This window comes from Rhinopithecus roxellana, chromosome 21 (assembly GCF_007565055.1).
Source record: "Rhinopithecus roxellana isolate Shanxi Qingling chromosome 21, ASM756505v1, whole genome shotgun sequence".
In the NCBI taxonomy this organism is placed as follows: domain Eukaryota; kingdom Metazoa; phylum Chordata; class Mammalia; order Primates; family Cercopithecidae; genus Rhinopithecus; species Rhinopithecus roxellana.
The window spans coordinates 16,278,060-16,286,144 of NC_044569.1; positions in this window are offsets into that span (position 1 = coordinate 16,278,060).

Sequence of the window (8,085 nt, forward strand, 5' to 3'; positions counted from 1 at the left end):
GAAACGTACATTTCAAAGGGTAAGAATAATGTGGAAATGAAAATCAAGTGGGGAAAAAAAAAGGATTGTGATGCTAAACAAGCAGGCACTTTAATTTAATGGGCTGTAGCTTATCTCTAAAAAGTACTTGGTGGGTTAGACTAGATTTTATGTTACTGCATTTTATTCTCAAAGTAATGAAAAGCCATTAAGGTCTTTGAATGATCTTTCTGCTTTAAAAGGAGTTTCAGATTAAAAGGGGGAGAGAAACTAACAGGAAACCCATTTTTAAAGTCTGGAAATAAAATCATGAGGTCCAGAAGTAGAGGAGCTAAAAGGCATTGACATGATGCTAGGTTGAGAAGTGGATAAGAGAAAGGTAAAATTTATTATCTGTTCTTTGGAGAATTTAAAAAGCAAAGAAGAGAAAACAGGGTGGTCTCCAAATCTATTTCTGAAGTTTAGCTATCTCTCCTGAGAATACATTTTGAGAGCTTACTACACATTTCTGTATTCAGTGTCCTATGAGTAAACTCAAATTCATGAACTTAACACACACACACCCATGATTTCTTCCTCCTGAATTCCCTATCTTTATGAATTACACTACTAAACACCTTGTCATCCACATAAAATAACTGGTAATCAACCTACACTCCTGACCTCCAGTTTTCCAAACCTGGTTGCTTACTAGGTCTTAGAAATGAGTTGCAAAACTACAAAATTCGAACAACTGTCAAGAATATAGAGTGGAAGGGAAATGCAGAGAATTGGGCCTGACACTTTATGCCAGTTGATTCTTCCAGGCATTTGCTGATTCTTGAACTGACAGGGAAAATGCCAAGAAATCTATTCAAACCGTGCTGGAAGGTTAAATGAAATACAGCTGACTCGTGCTAGGGAATAAAAATTAGAGTATAAATTGTGCCAAGTAGGTGGTGTCCTTGTAAACACCCCACATTCTCAACGTAAACATTATATGGCTACACCCCAAGAGAGGATAAAACCTGACCAAGTCTTAAAAAGACTGAATGCAATGTCAAGTAAGGTCAACCTTTTAGTGAAGTAAGTTATCTTCCCCTAATCTAGCTGCCAGCTAGAAAACAGGAAAGGGTGAATCCTGTCTGGAGGATGGCTATCCAGATTCTGCAATTTTTCATGCACAGTATGCTCAGTCAAAACTTGCCAAAACCATTAGAGTCAGAAACATCAATATGAACTCATATATACATTTTATGCACACACAGATGGATTTTGAAGAAACAATTATGGAACATACATCTATACATATGTTAGTATGCATACATACACTACCTAGCTCTTTGAGAGGATCTAGAAGCAATGACACCCCAGCATCAATGAGCATAACCAGACCTTGGTTTCTAAATATCATTGTCCAAATGAAAGGAACCAGGGCTTCTTTGATAAATGACTGGTTGTAGGGCTAGGGCAGGGAAAACGCAAGATGAGCCTAGAGCATCTTGTAGTACAGAAAGTAGGTAAGAGTTCAAAAAACAAAAGGATAGGGGCATGTCAAAGGAACACAGGAGACAAACTGAAGGAGTTCCCAAGGCCAAATAAGCATACATGCATCCATACTGATAAATAGGTATGGGAGAAGAGACAACTCTTCCTTATGGAAAAATACCAAATTATATATTTAGATTCTCTCCTCCTCCAGAGGAAGCTGGACCTGTTGACCTACTTCCAAAGGATAGAGTATGGAAAAGGAAAAACTAACTACAGTGGAGAAATCTGACAAAAACTACCTTAAGGCAGGGCTTGTCAACCTTAGCACTATTGACATTTTGGGGCACATAATTTTTTGCTGTGAAGAGCCATCCTGTGGATTTATTAGACATTTGGTACTATCCCTGGCCTCTATCCACTAGATACCAGTGGCAACCCACCCCAAATTATGACAGTCAGTCAAAAATGTCTCCAGCCACTGCCAAATGTCCCCTGATGGTCTTCTCACCTGCCTAAGATGCACCACCTAAAGGGTAACATCACCAGTGAGTGATGTTATGTGACTATTATGTACCACTTGGTATGATGTTACAAGAAAGTCACTTCAAATTGTATTATTCTTTTTAAAAACCTATAATCCCCAAATCAACTAAAATCAGAAATAAAAGAGGGCATGTTACTGCTATAATTTCAGAAATAAAAAAGATTACAAGAAACTACTAGGAATAATTGTACACCACAAATTGAATAACCTAGATGAAACAGACAAGATCCTAGAAACACACAGCCTACGAATGAATTGTGAAAAAGTAGAAAATCTGAAGAGAACTATGGCTAGTAAGATTAAATCAGTGATCAAATACCTCCCCCAAAAAATAACCCAGGACCAGGTGGCTTCACTGGTGAATTCTATCAAAGAAGTAACACCAACTCTTATTAAACTCCTCTAAAATATTACAAAGGAAGGAACAATTCCAAATTCATTTTATGAAACCAGCATTAACCTGACACTACGCCAGACAAATACACTACAAGAAAACTACAGACCAATGTCCCCTATAAATAATCCTCAACAAAATTCTAGAAAACACAATACAACAACGCTCTAAAATATTTATACACCATGTCCAAGTTAGATTTATTTTTGAAATTCAGAATGATTCAACATACAAAAATCAATCAATGTAATACACCACAGTAACAGAATGAAGGAAAAAAGTATGATTAACTCGACTGAGGCAGAAAAAGGTGACAAAATTCAACATTTTATGATACACTCAACAAATAAGAAATATAAGGAAACTACCTCAGTATAATAAAGGCCATATTTAAAAAAAAAAAACCCTACAGTGAGCATCATAATGGTAAAAGACTGAAAGCAGGCCGGGCGCGGTGGCTCAAGCCTGTAATCCCAGCACTTTGGGAGGCCGAGACGGGCGGATCACGAGGTCAGGAGTTCGAGACCATCCTGGCTAACACGGTGAAACCCTGTCTCTACTAAAAAATACAAAAAAAAGCTAGCCGGGCGAGGTGGCTGGCGCCTGTAGTCCCAGCTACTTGGGAGGCTGAGGCAGGAGAATGGCGTAAACCCGGGAGGCGGAGCTTGCAGTGAGCTGAGATCTGGCCACTGCACTCCAGCCCGGGCAACAGAGCGAGACTCCGTCTCAAAAAAAAAAAAAGACTGAAAGCTTTTTCTCTAAGAGAAACACTATGCCTGCTTTCACGACTTCAACATAATACTGGAAGACCTAGGCAGATCAGCTTGGCAAATAAAAGAAATAAAAGGCATTCAAATTGGACAGGAGGAAGTAAAATTATCTCTATTTGCAGATCACATAATCTTATACACAGAAAACCCTTAAGATCACACACACAGACACACACGAACTAATAAGTGAATTCAGCCAAGTTGCAGGATACAAAATCAACACCCAAAAATCAGTTACATTTCTATATACTGACAATCTACAATCTAAAAAGGAAATGAAGAAAACAATTTCATTTACAATACCACCAAAAAGACTAAAATACTTAGCAATAAACTTAACCAAGTAAGTGAACGACTTGTTCCCTGAAAACTACAAAACATTGCTGGAAAACGCAAAAGAAGGCACATATAATTGGGAAGATATCCTACGTTCAATACTACCCAAAGAAATCTACAGATTCAATGCAATCCCTATCAAAATTCCAATGACAAGTTTTGCATTCATAGAAAAACTAATTCTAAAACTCGTATGGAACATAAAGGGATCTCAATTAGCCAAAACAATCTTGAGAAGCAACACAATCGGAGGTCTCACACTCCTGATTTCGAAACTTACTATAGCCAGCCATGGTGACGCATACCTATAGTCCAAGCTACTCAGGAGGCTGAGGTAGGAGGATCCCTTGAGCCTGGGAGTTTGAGAACAGCCTGGTCAACAGAGTGAGACCCTGTCTTTGAAAAAAAAAAAAAAAACTTAATACAAAGCCATAGTAATCAAAATAGTGTGGTGTTGGCATAAAAACAGACACTTGAGGAAGACAAGAAACTTTTAATCTGAGGAATGTGAACCTCCTTTAAATTATCAGGCCCAAATAGACATTGAAATGTGACAGTAGTCACCTTTTACTCCAGGCTTGAGCTAACTATTTCTAATCTGCCTGCTATAGGGACTCTAGACTGTCACCACCAAGTAACCATAAACCTAACAATGCCTTATGCTGGAAACCATAGCTCATACCCATTAGTTCAACAATGTATAGCTAATCACTAATCAGTGTTATTTCTGTAAACCAATGAGAATTCCTCAAACTTTTGTAAATTGTTTTCTCTTTTGATTCATCCCTTTTCTTTTTTTCTTTTAAAGACTCAAGACTCTTCTTTGCTCTCTGAAGCACTTCCCAGTGGTTCCCAAATTCCAGTCCTCAACGTTGGCCAAAATATACTGTCTACGTTAATTTTGCCTCATTTTCTTCCTTCAGGTCAATACACATAGACCAATGAAATATAATAGAGAGCCTAGAAATAAACCCTCCCATATATGATGAAATGATTTTTGACAAGGGTGTTAAGACCATCCAATGAGGAAAGGACTATCTTCTCAACAAATAGAATTGGGAAAACTGCATATTCACATGCAAAAAAATGAAGTTGGACCCTTACACTATACCATATACAAAATTTAACAACAACAAAAAAGATCAAAGACCTAAACATGGGAGCTAAAAATATAAAGCTCTTACAAGAAAACAGGGGAAACCCTTCATGACATTGGATTTGTCAATGATTTTAATGGATATGACAGTAAAAGCACAGGCAACAACAAAACCCGATTTTAAATGGTCAATATGCACATGACGAGATGCTCAATATCATTAACCATTAGGAAAATGCAAATCAGAACCATGATGAAGGCCAGGCACAGTGGCTTACACCTGTAATTCCAGCACTTTGGGAGGCCGAGGCGGGCGGATCACGAGGTCAGGAGATTGAGACCATCCCAGCTAACACAGTGAAACCTCATCTCTACTAAAAATACAAAAAATTAGCCGGGCATGGTGGCACGTGCCTATAGACCCAGCTATTCAGGAGGCTGAGGCAGGAGAATCGCTTGAACCTGGGAGGTGGAGGTTGCAGTGAGCCGAGATTGCGCCACTGCACTCCAGCTTGGGTGACACAGCCAGACTCCGTCTCAAAAATAAATAAATAAATAAAAAATAAACAACCATGATGAGATACTGCTTCAGATCCATTAGGCTGGGTATTTTCCAAAGAAACAAAACAAAATCAGAACTTGTTAGCAAGTATGTGGAGACATTGGAACCCTTGGGCATTGCTGATGGGAATGTTGGTGGCTCCTGAAAAACTTAAAAATAGAATTGCCATATGATCCAGCAATTCTACTTCTTGATATATACCCAAAAGAAGTAAAATCAGAGACTCAAACAGATATTGTACATCAATGTGCATGACGATTACTACTCATAATAGCCAAAAATTAAGGAAAAATATCCTATTCTGTAGAACAATTTTAGGAAGAAATGAAGAGACATGGAAAGAGTAAATCTGAATGTAAATCTAACTGAATATTGACTGCAAGATAATAATTCCTAAAATCAGGACATTCTCAAGGAAGTAGTAAAAGTACCAATTTATAATGGATTCTAATAAAAACCAAGGAGGCATGTTATAATCTCTAGGGTAAAACAGGAGTATATCTAGCAACTTAATAGAAGGTAAAATGCATTAATTAAAAGTATTGATTAAAAGAACGCAACAAAAATAGAAAACATAGAACAGGGAAGACAAATAGATAACAAATAGAAACACAGTAGATACAAACCCAGATACATCCGTAATTACATGTAAGTGAACTAAACGACAAATATTCTTCACTAGAAACTTTTTTAAAAAGTTAATTATATGCCACTTACACAGGACTCACAATAACTATAAGGACTCAGGAAATTTAACATTAAGAGTATGGAAAAAGATACAATATTCAAACACTGAAGAGAGCTGTTAAATAGCTTTACTAATATCAGACAAGAAGTAGACCTTAAGGCAAAAATATTAACAGAGATAAAGTAGAACATTCTATTGATTAAAGAGTCAATTTGGCAAAAATATAAATATTCTTAAAGTATATACACCTAATAATGATGCAGAGTAGGGATGGGACTCAGCCTACCCCCACCAATGTATTTTTCCATAACATACTTGCTGACCAGAGGTTAGCGAGCGCTCTGGAAAAAACTAAGATAAGCAGCATCCCACCATAAATCTCATTCAAAGGAGTTAACCCTGTTGCCGTGATGTACACAAGACCAGAAGAATGATCTTCAACAACATGCTTCATTATAATACTAAAATTCCCACATATCTGCCATTTTGTTTTATTGAGGTGTTGTTGTTTTTAGGAGGGGTATTGGTTGGTGTTTGTTTTGAGACAGGATGTCACTCAGTCACCCAGGCTAGAGGACAGTGACATGATCACAGCTCATTGCAGCCTTGACATTCTGGGCTAGAGTGATCCTTCCACCTCAGCCTCCCAAGTAGCTGGGACTACAGGTGCACACAACCATGTCGTGCCTAATTTTTTTATTTTTGTAGCGATGGGGTCTCACCATGTTGCCTAGGCTGGTCTCAAACTCCTGGGCTTAAGTGATCCTCCCATCTCAGCCTCCCAAAGTGCTGGGATTACAGGTGTGAGCCACCCCACTCGGCTTATCTGCCATTTTGATCATGTGACGTGTATGTTACCATGATTCCTTACTGTATCTGCCCACTCTGCATTCCATCCTGCACATGTAGTGATGCTCAGCTACCTTATGAATTATGCATGTCATCCTCCTTAAGACATCGTGATGCAGTCTCAGGGAGTCAACCAGAGAACTCTTTTTCCCTGTGCTGTTTCCCTTATGCCCAACCTTTCTGGGCATAAGTCTTAATAAAACTTAATCTCAGAAAAGTTTGGCCTCATATTAATTTCCATTACATTGAGAGCCGACAATGTCATACCAATAACATATTTCTTGGCAACCATGAAGGGATTGTGAGGATTTTTGTCCTTATTCTGGGTGGTTGAGAGCTTGCAGGACTAGTTGATGTGACCCTTTTTTTGCAGCTAATGAGCAGGTATCTGAACCTTTGATTCAGGGTCACCACAGCCTTCATCTGGCCCCCTGGGGCTCCTTGCTCCACCCATGAACAACATTCTCCTTTCCTTTCTATCTTCATTTGCTCCTTTCAGCACTCCTTTTGTTTTTTCTTAACTTTCCCCATAGTTTCACTATTTTGGATTGCCTTAATAGACATCTGTGAGAGATGAATTAAAACAGTTTCCCCCAGGGTCTGATTAACCTGGCAGGCGGCCAGGACATGTTGCATCCCTCCCCTGGTATACATGGTCTGGTTTGGGTTTCAGTCCCAAAGAATCAGGCAGTCTGGTTTGGGCTGGAGTCCTAAAGAATCTGGTTTCCGGCACTCTGGCTGTTGACTCTGTAACTTTGTTTAAAAGCTCTCTCTACTTCATTTCCCTGTGCCACACTTAGTGGGGAAGAGAGATCTTTGACTTTTCCTGTTATTTGTCTGTCCAGTGTGTAGTCCTGTCAGTTTGGGGAGACTGCCTGAGATGGTGCCAGGGACACCTGGCTAGACTTAAGGAAAGCATCATGGATGCCTGCATGTGAGAGTCAGTGTTGGTTTTCTGCACAGTAAGGAAAGTTGAGAGCTCAAATGATTAACCTGAAACTATGGAGTTAAGTAGAGTCTTCTAATACTATCTTCCTCTGCCTGCTTTGAATCTGTTGTTACTAAGCTGTTGGTGCTGAGATAAGACTCATTATTTATGGTCTAACTGAAATATAAACATTGGAAACTCATTTGAAACTGAAGGAAACAAAGGGTAAAACAGGCTTTTTAAAACAAACTGTCATAGAGACTGCTTTACCCAAATTTTGGTCCACAGCTTTCCTTGGATTATCTATTGGGGTATACAAAATTTAGCCATATGAACAGTTTCTAATTTTGTAAAAAAAAAAAATCATTTGGATCCATCTATTTTTTTGTGTGTGTGGTTGAGAGAATTGATTTTAATGATGTATGTTGATTAAAATTTTTTGACACCGGGTTTTCATTTAAGAAATTGC